At 41.4% G+C, this 16209-nt stretch overlaps 1 pseudogene; it reads right to left on the reverse strand.

Moving 5' to 3' along the window:
- Positions 1–3660: 3660 nt before the first annotated feature.
- On the reverse strand, positions 3661–12964 carry LOC119562608 (annotated as a pseudogene).
- Positions 12965–16209: the final 3245 nt, after the last annotated feature.

A 16209-nucleotide genomic window follows, 5' to 3' on the forward strand; every position in this document is an offset into this window, starting at 1 on the left:
TCCGGTAAGAATTTCGTTGCCCAGCTTGAGAAAAATGTTCCTGCGCATTAGGCATAGATCTGAGCCTGTGTCGACGAGTCCTTTGAATTGAGCGCAGGAAGATTTGACAAGTTTTAGTTCAAGGCCGGAAGCCGTAACCTCGCTTTTTGGGTTAGTAGCTGCGTTCTCCACGTGAACGGCATTAGCATTGCTCTCCTGTTTTACCTCAACCTCGACTTTGCATTGTGCAGCACGATGACCTGGCTGTCCGCACCGATAACAATTATTGTTATCCTTCTTCTTGCAATCTTTCTTTAAATGGGACGGATCCCCGCACTTAAAGCATTTACGTACAAACTCGTGTTTTGAGTCAAAGCTTTTGGATCCTTCTGCCTCAGCTATACGCGCTTCATTTTTGTAGGGCATTTTGTATGAGCCGCGAACCTGCTTGTATACATCAATCTGCTCCTTCAAATCCCTTATGGTTTTCGCCTGATACAACATTATTTTGTTTGCCTTAGCATCTGGAACTCCCTTCACAAAATACTCCATCAAACTCTCTTCGTCTAGGTTAACTGGCTTGGCTATTTCCATCAAAGCATACAAATATTTCTGAAGTGTCTCTCCTTTTCTCTGTGCACGTTGACCTAGCTTGCAATGAACCTCAGCAGATGATATTTTAACAGCAAATTCGCCACGTAATGATGCCTTTAGAGAATTCCAGTTGCGAATGTTAACCTGACTGCGAATGAACGATTTTGCAGTCCCACTGAGCAACTGCTTAGAATAAATGAATAGTTGAAGCTGACTCCACTGCACATTCAAAGCACATTCCTCCAACTCCTGGATCCACTTATCTATATCTGGACTACCTGTACCTGCAAAACTTGAAACCCTGCCTTCTACATCTTTAAGTGTAAACAAAGAACGGCTTAAAGGCGCTGCCTGCACTGGACAATCGAGAGCGGTAGCTAAAGATTCTACTCCATCCGAGTCGTTGCTATCATCATCGTCCTGAATACCAAAGTGAGCCAGGAGTCGATCCTGTAAAACGTGCTTTCTACCGGCTGTGGGTAAATTAAGTTCTAGTAGCTTTGCGCGCAAATCGTCGCATCGCATTAACATTATCTCTTCGAGTTGCATTTTGAGATGAAATTTCCTTTAAATGTATTGATATTAGCTTAACAGTAACAAAAAGATTATATGATTATAAATATAGATTATATGAATAACTTTTCAGTTAATGACAAATTTTTGTTTTATACATCTACTTTTACTGCTTGTGACCGACTTTCAATTTGATTTGGTCAGCTTTCTGATTACCACCCCTTTCGATGCACTGCTTCTTAAGACTGCTTGCCTGCCAATTGGATTTTCTTCTTGACTATTCAACTTGAAAAGTTCTTGCCGTTGCTTGTCCGCTGTCGTCGTTGCCTTCCACCAAGATCTGCTACTGCAGACTCAGTGCTGCTCTTCTTGGAAATCTTGCCCTCCAGATTCCGTCAACCCGCCTTTGCTCCAAAGCCCGCTTCACGCTCCTAACTTGCTCCGCTCGCCTCTGTCTATCGCTGCTCCCAACGCCTTCCACAGATCAGCCTCTGCAAGTTACCAGTTCACCGTGACTGGCCGGATCTCAGACCGACGCTCTGAGGATCTATGATGCACTACCTCCTGGACTGTAGTCGCTATTGGCTCCAAGCGTTTCCCTTGCGTGTTTTCACACACACATCTGCCGATTTCTGGTTTTTGTCGTCGTATTTTTTGAACACACTGCCAAATTAACTGCGCAGTTGTCTCAAATTGTCATTTCACCAGACTTGAAATTTGGCAATCATTGTAGTTGTGTTTGTTAAAACGCACTTCTGCACTCTAATGTTTGGGTCAAATACCGGACGAGCCTCCAAATTGTGGGAATCGTTAGATTCACAATGTTTTATTGGGATAAAGTTTAAACATAGAAGTGCTTAGATTAATTTTACAAAGGACTTTCAATGTCACATGAATTTTATTGTTGTCTTCACGAACGCTAACAACGACTTCCCGCTCACTCGTGTAGGTATCGGCAGCATTAAAAGAATCGAGTACTTTATCGAGGATTTCAGATTGCGAACTGATTAAGAGTTGCCATATAATTTAACCCGCTTCGAGTGTGCCGTGTAATAAGCCCGCCAGATTCAAATCCTACATACATACTATAAATTGTATAAGAACTGCAGGTGTTCCTTGAGGTACTAAATGAGCAAATATATGTTGTGTATGATTAATTCATTCATATAATATAAAACATAATCATAAAGCAAAAAATTAAGATAAAGTTAAAGTTAAATGACTTGTTCTTGTAAAAATATATGGGAATAGACCTATAAAATTATTAAATAGAATTAATATAAATAATGAAATAAAAATAAATGTAGATCCATTATGACCTGAAGGTCCTAGTAAAGTTTTGAATTCCTTATGAAGTGTTAATAAAATAGAATTTCAAAAAATATTATATCGAGAAGGTATTAATCAATAAATTGAAGGAATTATTAAAAGTCCTAAGAATGTTCTTAATCATTAGATGATAAATTAAAAATAGCTTAAGGGTCAAATACAGAAAATAAATTTGTTATCATTTTCAATTTATTGAATTTAAATTAATATTTTTTAATTCATTTGATTTAGGGGTAGCTGGAATATAAGCATAATTATTAATAGAACAAAATAAAATAAATGTGATAGAAAAAATAATGAATAATAACAGTCATCTAATTGGGGCTATTTGTAGGTTTAAAAAATATTAATAATTTAATAATTTTAGTTTGACATACTAATGTTATATTTTTAAATAATTTTTTTTTCATTAGAAGTAAGTGCTAATTTACTATAAAGTGGTTTAAGAGACCAGTACTTGCTTTCAGTCATCTAATGAAGAATTAATACTAGAAATTCATTTAATAAAATAATTTACAGGAACACTTTCAATAACAATTGGTATAATTCTATGATTAGCTCCACAAATTTCTGAACATTGACCGTAAAATAAACCTGGCCGGTTAATAAAAAAATTTGTTTGGTTTAAACGACCTGGAGTTCCAGCAACCTTTACACCTAAAGCTGAGACTGTTCAAGAATGAATTTCATTGGCAGCTGTTACTAAAATTCGAATTTGTGAGTTTATAAGTAAAACAATTCGATTATCAACGTCTAGTAATCGAAATCCATCAGTTGCTAATTCATTTGTAGGAATTAGGTATGAGTCAAATTCAATATTATTAAAATCTGAATATTCATAACTTCAGTATCATTGATGACCAATTCTTTTTAAAGTTACTGAAGGTTCATTAATTTCATCTAATAAATATAGTAAACGTAAAGAAGGAAGAGCAATAAATAATAAAATAATTGCTGGTAAGATAGTTCAAATTATTTCGATTAATTGTCCGTGTAAAAGAAATCGATTTTCATAGTTATTAAAAAATAATATAAATATTAAATATCCAACTAATACATTAATTATTACTAAAATTAATAATGCGTGATCATGGAATAAAAATTAATTGTTCCATTAAAGGAGAAGCTCTATCTTGTTAACCTAAATTAGCTCATGTAGACATTAATTTTCTAATAAAAGTAAAATACTTTAAATATGGAGCTTAAGTCCATTGCACTAATCTGCCATATTAAAAATTAATTTGTTTAAAGTGATAATTCAGAATAGCTTTGTTCAGCTGGTGGAGTGTTTTGGTATCATTCAATAGATGAATTTAATTGAATTGGGTAAATTACTTGTCGTTGGGAAACTAAACTTTCTCAAATGATATAAAAAAAGAATAAAATACCCAATAATGAAATAGAAGACCCAATAGTTGAGACTACGTTTCAAGTTGCTTAAGCATCAGGGTAATCTGAATAACGTCGAGGTATTCCAGCTAGTCAAAAAAAGTGTTGAGGGAAAAATGTCAAATTTACACCAATAAATATAATTAAATAAAAACACCTCTTAACGAGGTAAAAAGTAGTGGCGAACGCGTCTTTAACAAAAATTTCTAATATCAACAATTGTGACGATAAAATTCGATAAAATAAATAGACTTATTAAATTTATGATTTCGGCCCGCAACAGTAAATATTTATTTACCTACACGTAAATTTTATGTTGAAGCGTGCCAAATACATAAATTTAATATAGTTTATTTATTTTATCGAATGTAATATCATTTTTCGTCTCAATTGTTGATATCAGAAATTTTTGTTAAAGGCTTTGTTTTACCTCGCTAAGAGGTGTTTTTATTTGATATCAGAAGCTTTTTTTGCTCAAGAGTTTAAGTACCTCAATACCATGACTAGGAGTCGTCCCCATATGGCTTGGCTATTGAAAAACCAAACACACAGATTCGACTTCTAGTCTTAGCTGAACGCCACCTTAAACTAGGCAAAACAAGTTTTATCTCTTCAATTACCTATTTTAATAGAACATGTTTGGAATCTCAAGGGCTGTATAGTTTCAGATTGCAAGAGATATCTGTCGTTTCTTACATTTCCGCCGAACTAGCGGGTTTTTCCAAAGTGGTAGAACAAATAGATCAAGTTTCCTATTTCGATTAGCTTCATGCAAGTAAAGGACGCTAAAACCATAACATTTCCGTTTGAAAGAAATTCAATAAGAATATTTGTCAACAAATTGGTTTTTTTTGTGTATTCCAATAAATATGAAATATTTCGTATACGGAGCTGAAACGAGTTGCACTTTGTATCGCTTAATATCTTCCAAACGGTAATTTTTGGGGCAAAACGTGTTATAGATCAAAAGATAAGGAATCTCAAGGGCTATATGATATGAAATTTAAAAGGAAATCGTTCGACTCAATTTTGAGAAAATAGTCAAAAAGTGGTTTTAAAAAATAACTTTTTGTCATAACTCTAAATCTATTATATTCAGACAATTTTACTATATGAAGAGTATTTTCAGAGATATATAGCACGTTTCTGTTGCATTAGTTGTTTAGATACTACAAGGTGAGTTTCAAAGTAAACAGGACTTCTTGAATCTAGCGCCCTCTAGTGGATCCATCTATATGTCAACTGGTGCGTTAGAATCTGCTATCGTTTATTGACTTCCAGTAAAAATTTCATGACATTTAATCTATTGGAAGTGAAGTTATTGCGTTTTAAGTGTCAGTATGTTTTTGTCATCGGTGCGAAAATGAGCTTCGAACAAAGAGCCAACATTAAATTTTGTTTTAAAATTGATAAAACTTTTACCGACACGTTTCAATTGATGAAACAAGTTTATGGCGATGATTGCCTATCTCGTAGCAGAGTGCACGAGTGGTTTCAACGTTTTCAAAGTGGTGGACATAAATGACGGATGACCCGAAGCCCAAAAAATCGCGCCTGGAAAAGGCAAAAGTGAATGCAATGCTGATTTGTTTTTATGATTCCAAGGGTATTGTCCTCAAAGAATTTGTTCCACCCGGCCAAAACGTTAATGCGGTGTTCTACCTTGGAGTTTTGAAGCGTTTGGTGCGCCGTATTCGACGTCTTCGGCCCGAATATCGCGAAGATGGAAGTTGGCGTTTGTTGCACGATAATGCGCCGTCTCATCGATCGACGCATGTGTCCGACTATTTGACCGAAAATCACATTTTAACCATCAACCACTCCCCGTATTCACCTGATATGGCACCGTGCGACTTCTACCTTTTCGGAAAAATGCATTTGCCGATGAAAGGAAAGCGTTATGCAGACATAGAGGCCATTCAAAAGGCTTGCACCGCCATACTGGCGGCCATACCGGGCAACGAGCTAAAACACTCGTTCGACTATTTTGAATAAAATAAATTGATTATGACGAAAAAACTATTTGTCCTGTCTTTTTTTTACAAGTCCTGATTACTTTGGAACTTACCTTGTATAAGCATTTTAAATCTGGCTTTTTTTTCCGCTAAGCTAGCGGGTTTTTCCAAAAGTCGTGGAACAAACGTTTTCTATTTCAAGCTACTTTACACACCCATAGGGTTTCCGAAACACTAAAACTAAGATGGGATGCATACAAACCCACAAACAAAGGGACAAGCATTTTCATTTTGGGAAGAAGAAGAAAATCTTGTTTATTGAATTACTTTTGAACGGGACCTCGGATTTCAGCAAATAAGGTGTCATTCGACGCGGATTCTAAGTAAGAATAAAACTAGCTTAACAGTTTTTCTCCCCACCGTATCCAGCAGTTCCAATTTTCTAAATTTTTACTTTTACACTTTCACCGCTTTTTCTCCCAAACAAATCTATATTTCGAAAGTCTTGGTATGCCATCTTCTTTTTTTTTGCGATACCTTTTGATTGGTGTATCACTCGTTACGATCGGACCATAATGGCAGATTTTCAATTCTGCGGTTATATATACAAGTAGTAGTTAGTAGTATTAGTAGTAGTAGTAGCCACTACGTGTACTGCCGTCCACAGTGATAATAAATTGACTTTTTAATCACTTGGCGTTTAATGTAAGTCCAGTAAATAAAGGGTATCAATGAATAAATCCTGCTATAATAGCAAGTACAGCTCCTATAGATAAAACATAATGAAAATGAGCTACTACATAATAAGTGTCATGTAAAATAATATCAACTGATGAATTAGCTAATACTACTCCGGTTAAGCCCCCTATTGTAAATAAAACAAGGAAGAACGCCATGGTCGAGTACCTCGACTATCAGATACCCGTTACTCGGCTAAAGGGACCAAAGGGAAATGGAGATAAGCAAGCAGCAATGCAAGATTGAAATGCGCCACCTACCGGCGGTAGACAAATTTAAGTGTTATGGGCGTTAGAGTGGTCGTGGAAAATTTTGTGGGCGCCACAGGCTTGGGCGGTTTGTGGGCGTTAGAGAGGGCGTGGCATATTCGCGTAACAAACTTGCGCTGCGTACAAGGCTACGGAATCTAAATCTGAGATCCCAATTCTCTAGCTTTTATAGTTTCCGAGATATCCACGTTAATATTTACGATTTTTTGAAGTTTGTGGGCGGTTTGTGGGCGTTAAAGTGGGCGGTGCAAACTTGTTTGGGGTCAATCGCTGGTAATCGCTGGAGGCTATGCAAATTGGTCTGACTTTTATTCTATGTTTACCACGATCATAGATAGTCATCTGGACCCCACCAACGTAGAAGAGCTGCAGCATCTACGATCATGCCTGAGGGACGCAGCGTTGGAAACTATTCGCTCATTGGAAATTTCGGATGGCAACTACGCAATTGCCTTAGATTTGCTTCAAAATAGATTTGATAATCGACGTTTGGTTTTTCAGGCAGACATTACTGAGATCCTGGGACTTAAGGCGGTGCAGAGTGGATCCGTCTCGACACTTCGGGAGCTGTCCGATAAATTCAACGCTCATATTCGTGCTCTCAAAGGACTGGGCACGACGGACCAAATCGCAGGATGCCTCATCGTCCAAGTCCTGTTCCAAAGGTTGGATCCGGCAAGTCAGGCAAAGTGGGAAGAGCGTTTAGAGGACCCTGCCTTCGTCAATTTAATTCCTACGTGGGAGTCAATGGCATCATTTCTGGAGCAGCGATGCAGGACGTTGGAGACTATGGATTTCGCCATGGCAAACTATGCGCCGGGCAATCAGGTGGGAAGTAACAGAATACCCAATGCGCGTAGATCAGCATTTGTTGCCTCGAATGCTAACCCTTTGATTTGTATATTCTGTAATGATGCAGGGCACTCCATTTCTTATTGTCAGAATTTTAAAATCCTGTCTCCTGCGAATAGGCTTCAAGAAGCGAAACGGCTCGGTCTCTGCATAAATTGTCTTAAGGTTGGTCATCAAGTTCGGCAATGCAACTCCAGTAGTTGTCGTTCATGCGGATCTAAGTACCACACCCTGCTTCACCTGGGAAAATCACCTTTCTTTTCTTTACAAGAAGGGGCACAGCTTCAAGAAGCACTTCCCTCTGCCTCACCCTCAGCACTGCCTTCCATTTCGACTGCTCTTATTGCACAGGAGCTTAGTAATGATTTAGTGCTCTTAGCAACGGCTAGCGTTTTAGTAATAAACCGTTCCGGGGTTTTCGTTCCCTGTCGAGCTCTACTCGATTCGGGCTCCCAACTGCATCTTATAACGTCCCAATTCGCAAATCAGCTTCAAGTAAAGAAAATAAAATCTTCAGCCTCTGTAACTGGAATAGGAGATTCCAGTTTTGTGACGGATGGTCACTCGGTCAATATTACGATTCAGTCCCGAACTTCCGGATACTCGGCCAGCATTACCTCGGTGATTGCTCCGAACACAACAGAGCGACAGCCTAGCTTCAACGCCGACATTGGCAGCTGGAACATACCCAAAAATATATAGTTAGCTGACCCAAGGTTTTATGCTCCCCAGCGGGTGGATCTTTTAATCGGAGCCAGCCTCTTTATCGAGATGTTGTGCGTTGGCCAAATCAAGCTCCCACCTGGATTACCCCTAATTCAAAAGGCGCGTCTGGGTTGGGTTGTTTCTGGAGGTTATGGCCTTTCCAATGGCTCGTCCTTAATGTCGTCTCAAGATGTACTTCTCGCTAGTAGAGAGAATAGTTTCGATCGGTTAGATGATCTTCTTCGACGATTTTGGGAAGTGGGAAGCTGCGCCGAGCCAATTATACGCGCTACTAAGGAAGAATTGGACTGTGAAGCACACTTCGTAAGACATGTCGTTCGTTTGCCAGCTGGTGATTATTCAGTTCGGCTGCCCGACAAGTTCAATCTAGATCTTTTGGGAGAGTCCTACCAGCAAGCTTATCGAAGATTCTTGTCCCTAGAGCGAAAGTTGAATCGTCAGCCAGCCTTGAAGGCTCAATACGCTGCATTCATAAAGGAATACCTCGATCTAGGACATATGTCATCAGTTTCTGCCGCTGACATCGGGCTGTGCCGATACTTCTTGCCTCATCATTGCGTCATAAAGGAAGATAGCTCCACTACAAAGCTTCGCGTAGTTTTTGATGGATCGGCGACCAGTTCCTCAGGCTATCCTCTCAACGATGTTCTTATGGCAGGCCCTGTTATTCAGCCTAAGCTGTTCCAGATTCTTCTACGGTTTCGTTCACACCCAGTAGCAATCACAGGAGACCTTTGCAAAATGTACCGTTGTGTTAGGGCTCAGCCTGAGGACAGCCATTTGCAATGCATTTTGTGGAGGGATTCCCCCCAGGATCAATTGCGGGTGTTTAAGCTAGACACCGTTACTTATGGCACGAAGCCAGCATCATTTCTGGCTGTGCGAGCTATGCATCAGTTGGCAGCAGACGAGCATACAGCGTTTCCGCTTGGGGCTGAGGTCCTTCGTCGCGATTTTTATGTGGATGATTTGATATCTGGAGCCAAGTCCAAGGAAGAGGCAGTCATCATTATGGATCAGGCATCAAAACTTCTATCCAAGGGAAAATTTAAGCTTAGAAAGTGGTGCTCAAATGTGTCGGCTGTTTTGGATGATGTTGCAGACAAGGATAAGGAGTCCTATTTGAAGTTTGATGATGGCACTGATTTTGCAAAAACCTTAGGTCTCGCTTGGGATCCAGTTTCTGACCAACTATTGTTTTCCTTTTCGGTCTTACAGTCAACCTCAAGCCCCTGCAGGCGATCTGTCCTGTCTGCAATAGCGCGATCTTACGATCCTCTCGGGTTGGTTGGACCTGTGGTCACAAAATCGAAAATTTTCCTTCAACAACTGTCCAAGGAGAAGTTATCCTGGGATGAAAGCCTTCCGGAGTCACAAAATACGGAATGGAGTGCTATATGTACGAGTTTTGGGCAGATTAGGCATGCGTCATTCCCTCGGCTGGTTCGTTCTCCAAACTCTGAGAGTGAAATTCATGGACTTTGTGATGCCAGCATAGCATATGGTGCCTGTGTCTTCATCGTTTGCAACGGTCGATCTCAATTACTTTGCTCAAAGTCAAGGGTAGCCCCCTTGAAAACACTCACTGTGCCTAAGCTGGAGCTATGTGGGGCGGAACTCCTGTCTAGGCTCATCGCAGAAGTGGCTGGGACGAGTGCATTTGATGGAAAGTTTTACTGCTGGAGCGACTCTGCTGTTGCGCTTTCATGGATCCGAGACGAGCCGTCCAGATTCAATATTTTTGTAGCGAACCGAGTAGCTGCCATTCAAGAGCTAACTGAGTCAGTGGAGTGGCGTTATGTTCCAACTTCTTTAAATCCAGCTGACATTCTCTTCCGAGGTGCTTTTCCTGCTGAGCTCAACGAGTCTCCTCTCTGGGCACACGAACCAAAATTCCTCTGTGGCCCCAAAGCTGACTGGCCTACCCCAATCACTGCTGAAAAGCCAACGCTTGAGGTTCGCGGAGGATTCTACTAACAAAATCTCCATACGAAGACATAGTGGCCAGTTCAAAATTGCCAATTCCTTTGCGGCCCTTCAAAGAATTTTCGGATACGTCTATAAGTTTAGTAATCGCATCCGGCGCCCTACGCTCACGGTGTCTGACCTTCAAGGCGGTACTCTGCTGTTGCTTCGTCTTGTTCAGCGCTCACATTTATGGGATGACATCAAATCATTGCAGTCAAAGGGAATGGTGCACTCCTCTAGCTCGCTCGCATATCTTTCGCCATTCATTGACCAATTTGGGCTTCTTAGAGTGGATGGCCGGCTAAGGAATTCTTCTCTGGATTTTAAAGGGCGTCATCCAATTATATTACCACGGAGTCATTCGGTCCCTATTGCCATTATTACTCACTTTCATGAACGCAATCTGCACACTGGGCCACGGGCACTACCCGGCATAATTCGATCCCAATATTGGCCTATTGAGGGGAGGAATACGGTGATGAAGGCGGTAAACAAATGCGTTAGATGCTTTCGAATGAAGCCTCGAGTAGTGGAGCATATAATGGCGGATCTTCCAAGGGAACGACTTGATGGATCTCATGCATTAAAAGTCGCTGGCATTGACTTTTGCGTAAAATGTAACGTTTGTGTCTTCATTTGTTTCGCCACGAAGGCTATTCATCTGGAGTTGGTCAAGGATCTCTCTACGGTATCGTTTCTACATGGCCTCAAACGATTTATATGCACTAGAAGAAGGCCGCGGCAGATTTGGTCTGATAATGCAACCAACTTTGTTGGAGCTCGCAATGAGCTGCTCGAACTAAGGCGCCTATTCCTCAGCAGTGATCATCAGAGAGCTACATAGAACTTTTGCCTAGCAGAGGCTATTGATTGGTGTTTCATTCCTCCTAGGTCGCCACACTTTGGCGGTCTTTGGGAAGCGGCTGTGAAGATCGCTAAGCATCATTTCTACCGCGCTGTTGGCACTGCTGTTTTAGCCTTTCAGGAGTTGCGGACCCTGGTGTGTCACATTTCGGCGGTTGTTAATTCTCGACCATTAGTCTCGATTTCAGAAAACCCCGCTGATCTGGATGTATTAACCCCAGCGCATTTTTTGAATGGTGGTCCTCCTTCCTCTTTCGTCGAGCCGGATGTGACCAGTCTTAACTTCAATCGCTTGGATGGATGGCAACGCGTGGCATACTTGCAGCAGATCTTTTGGTCCCGATGGAAGGAAGAATACTTAACATTACTGCAGCAGCGCTCCAAATGGCGCACCCCAAATCCTGACCTGGTTGTCGATGACTTAGTTCTGGTCAAGGACGAAAACTTGGCTCCCATGAAGTGGCCCCTCGCCAGAGTGATCGAGCTTCTGTTCGGTGGAGACGGGGTTGCTAGAGTTGCCGTTCTGAAGACAGCATCAGGAGTGACAAAGCGGGCGGTAAACAAGCTGTGTCTGCTACCCCTTAAGGATGATGTTGAAACCCAGGCTTCCAACGGGGGGAGTATGTCGGGTCACGCAGCCGCAGCAGCTAATTACCGTCTTAATTCAATCACTTATATTAATTGCATCGCGAAAGGTAGCTCTTGCCATTCTAGCTCTCTGGTTTTTTGTGACTTGCATTCTTGGGCCCAGCATTTCGGCTGGCCGTCCCTTTGTAAATCAGTACGAATTCTGATCTCTACATTAAATGCACTCTCGTCTCGCCTGCTGTACTCTATTTCGCTAATAAATTGTTAACAAGCATAAAGCAACCTGAAATTCGTATTTTTTAATTTAGCAATAACTAATAAAAAAAGCTTTTTAGTTCAACAGTTGGTATAAAATAGGATCTCCTCCTCCTGCTGGGTCAAAAAATTATGTATTCAAATTTCGACCTGTTAACAATATAGTAATAGCTCCAGCTAGTACTGGTAATGATAATGAAAGTAAGAAAGCAGTGATTACAACTGATCAAACAAATAAAGGCATTCGGTCTAATGTATTACCAATTGATCGTGTATTAATTACAGTTGTGATAAAATTTACAGCTCCTAAAATTGAAGAAATTCCGGCTAGATGTAATGAAAATATTGCTAAATCTACTAAAGCTCCCCCATGAGCAATTCCAGCAGAAAGAGGTGGGTCAACCTGTTCTAGCTCCGTTTTCAACCATTCTTCTCACTAATAATAAAGAAAGAACAGGAGGTAGTAATCAAAATCTTATATTATTTATTCGTGGGAATGCTATATCTGGGGCTCCTAATATTAATGGAACTAATCAATTTCCAAATCCAATTATAATTGGTATTACTATAAAAAAAATTATAATAAAAGCATGTGCAGTAACAACTACATTATAAATTTGGTCATCTCAAATTAATGCTCCTGGACAACCTAATTCAGCTCGAATTAAAATTCTTAGAGATGTTCCTACTATTCCTGCTCAAGCTCCAAAAATAAAATATAGAGTTCCAATATTTTTATGATTTGTAGAAAATAATCATTGTCGCGATTGGATTAAGTGGCTGAAGTTTAGGCGATAGATTGTAAATTTATTTATAAGAGTTATTCTTCTTAATCAAATCAATTAAATTGATCTTATAGTCAATAAATAAAATTGTACTAAGGCTTAAAGGAACACCCTTTACTTACAGCTTTGAAGGCTGTTCGTACCCAAAGTTACTCAACATGACCACACCCAACAAATCAAGCAGTAGCCAAGGGAACAGTACCAGGCGCTCAGTAGCACTCACTGCAGATGAGAATTGCTGGTCAGCATATTATAGGTCGCACTAACTCACCATCTCACCGTCACAACGATACGCTGACCCGCCAATGCAGTCAGCACATTTGCGGTGTCAGCCGAGCCAACTACGCAACTGCTACCATAATCATAATTCCCTGACCTACTTTAAAATATAGCTTACTTCACTAATCATTACTCTAAACTTCCGTGTTCCAAGTAGTATATAATAATGTCTCAAATGAACAATAAATCAGTTATCAACACACCTCATAACTCCGCGGTTCTACTTCCTACCTCTAGGAAAATGGCTCGTAATACACTATCTCAACTAGCAGCTATCCAAGTTAGCTCAACCTCATCGCAGTTCCCGCATCGCCTGTGGTCCGGCATTACAGTAACCATCGTTACCATTGCCGCGACGCGATCGTCCTGCAAGTGTCTACTTCGGTTAGGCACAAACATTGGTGACCCCGACGTGATCCTTTACCAACAAAGGATCACACTTCAGCAACCCCCTTCCTACCAAAAGCTGAACCTCTGACTGGTGAGAAGACCCGTTAAGTTCACTACATCCACCCGCCCTGGAAACCCTAGCTCATCCAGCTTCACAGGATACGCTTCGTCATCCAGCGTCACAGGATCGTCCGCTTTATCCAGCTTCACAGGATACGCTTCTTCTTCCAGCGTCACAGGAACTCAGCTTAGTCCAGCTTCACAGGATACGCTTCTTCTTCCAGCGTCACAGGAACTCAGCTTAATCCAGCTTCACAGGATACGCTTCTTCTTCCAGCGTCACAGGAACTCAGCTTAATCCAGCTTCACAGGATACGCTTCTTCTTCCAGCGTCACAGAAACTCAGCTTAGTCCAGCTTCACAGGATACGCTTCTTCTTCCAGCGTCACAGGAACTCAGCTTAGTCCAGCTTCACAGGATACGCTTCTTCTTCCAGCGTCACAGGAACTCAGCTTAGTCCAACTTCACAGGATACGCTTTTTCTTCCAGCGTCACAGGAACTCAGCTTAATCCAGCTTCACAGGATACGCTTCTTCTTCCAGCGTCACAGGAACTCAGCTTAATCCAGCTTCACAGGATACGCTTCTTCTTCCAGCGTCACAGGAACTCAGCTTAATCCAGCTTCACAGGATACGCTTCGTCATCCAGCGTCACAGGATCATAAACTTTATCCAGCTTCACAGGATACGCTTCTTCTTCCAGCGTCACAGGAACTCAGCTTAATCCAGCTTCACAGGATACTCACCTTCATTCAGCTTCACAGGATACTCAGCTTCATCCAGCTTCACAGGACATACAGCTTTATCCGGCTTCACAGGATACTCAGCTTCATCCAGCTTCACAGGACTCACAGCTTTATCCGGCTTCACAGGATTCTTGGTTTCCCAGACACACAACATGTCTACTTCATTCATAGAGGAAACAAGTCACACAAGAATCGATTTACACAATCGATTACTAGACACCCAAAACGAGCTGCAAGGAAAAATCCAACAGCTCATTAAGAATTATGGCAAGGATTCTGTCGACCGACGCCACCGAGACGGCTATTATTCCGGTAAGCTAACTCAGTTAAACGATCTCTGGCAGCAGTTTTGCGACCTAGATGAAGAAGTCCAACAAGCGGCATTACCCACTGGAAGTGAGTACTCTTCACGACTAGTAGCACTTAAGGAGCTGGTCGAAAAATATCAGAATATCTTTCTGGACAACATGCCGACTGGAAGCGGGCTTCCGAAGGCCCCCAGACGAACTTCGGCCAACATCAAGATCACAACAAGAGATCAAGTCAAAGGAGATTCCCCAATTGACACGGTGATCCGACAGTTGCAGAGAAGATACAACGAATTGGAGTCATCATTAACATTAGCCTCGAACGCCCCAACCGTCACCCCAGCCCTACAAAGGCACTTGGATCTCCATTGGGCGTTACTGAGGCAAGCCCACGACGAATTGGACAGCACACCTGGGGCCGCAGCTCTGGCAGTAGCAGAGCTAGCTCAATTCCACACATTATACGAGGAATACGAAATGAACCTGCTTCGAGAAAACGACGCGCGAATGAGCCTAAACTTGGCACTTCCGCCAATTAGCATTCCGGAGTTCAACGGCGAGTATCTAGACTGGCCACGGTTCCATGATCTCTTTGTGGAATTGGTACATAACAAACCATATTCGGCCAGTCAAAAATTACATATTCTACAGAGCTCGCTTCGTGGTGAAGCGAGGAACGTCTTGACAGACACAGCCTTCTCACAGGGTGGATATGACGGCACCTGGTTGCGATTGAAGGCCAGGTACCAGAACGGAAAGATAATAGTATTCGCCGCTATAGCAAAAATGGTTGCCTATAAGCCTATAGACGGCTCCTCGCGCCAACTAAGGGCCTTACATGACACTATCAAAAACTCAATGAGTACTCTTAAAAACCTCGATGTCAGCACGACACTATGCGGTAAGGATTTCCAAAATGTACGGCTTGCTTATCCTGACAGTTTAGAACTTCGTCTACACCAGTGCTACGAGTTGGGTAGAGCCAGACATATTTTGAGAATCCCTACTATGACAAGGATGTGGTTATATCGCTTGGTCGTCATTTCCATGGGCCCGACGTGGTCGATGTGGTATATAATGAAGGGTAAATCGCCTTTGTCAATTGAAGTTAGAAATCCCTCTTTCTATCCGGCTTTGGCATTTACGATTATGCATCTGAGGCAACTCTCGGCGATTCGATCTGTTTTATCTTTGAGATTGAGAATGAAATACGACCTTTCGATTATATCCTGTGTCTTTCTGGCAGAAAAGTGCCCTATGTGTGCCCTATAAGTGCGCTATGCGCGCTCTGAATTATTTCATTTTCCATAGTCGAAGGTACTACGACCAGCTCACGAGTCGGATCTTTGAAGAGAACGTCATTCTGTATATAGAAGTCCTGGTATGCATCCTTTTCTACAAGGTTCCGAACTGCTTTTGTCCAATCATCGTTAATCTGGGCTTCCTTTAAGCGATGAGTAATAGAGTCTGACAAAATGAAACATGAGACTCGACTCAGGGCATCAGCATGTTTCATGTGAGTCCCCGACCGATGTTCGATCTTGTAGTTGAAGTCCTGAAAATATAAAGCCCAACGAGCTACGCGAAGAGGAACTTCCTTTTTGTTCATTGTCATTTTGAACG

Source organism: Drosophila subpulchrella, unplaced genomic scaffold (assembly GCF_014743375.2).
Source record: "Drosophila subpulchrella strain 33 F10 #4 breed RU33 unplaced genomic scaffold, RU_Dsub_v1.1 Primary Assembly Seq72, whole genome shotgun sequence".
NCBI classification, from domain to species: Eukaryota; Metazoa; Arthropoda; class Insecta; order Diptera; family Drosophilidae; genus Drosophila; species Drosophila subpulchrella.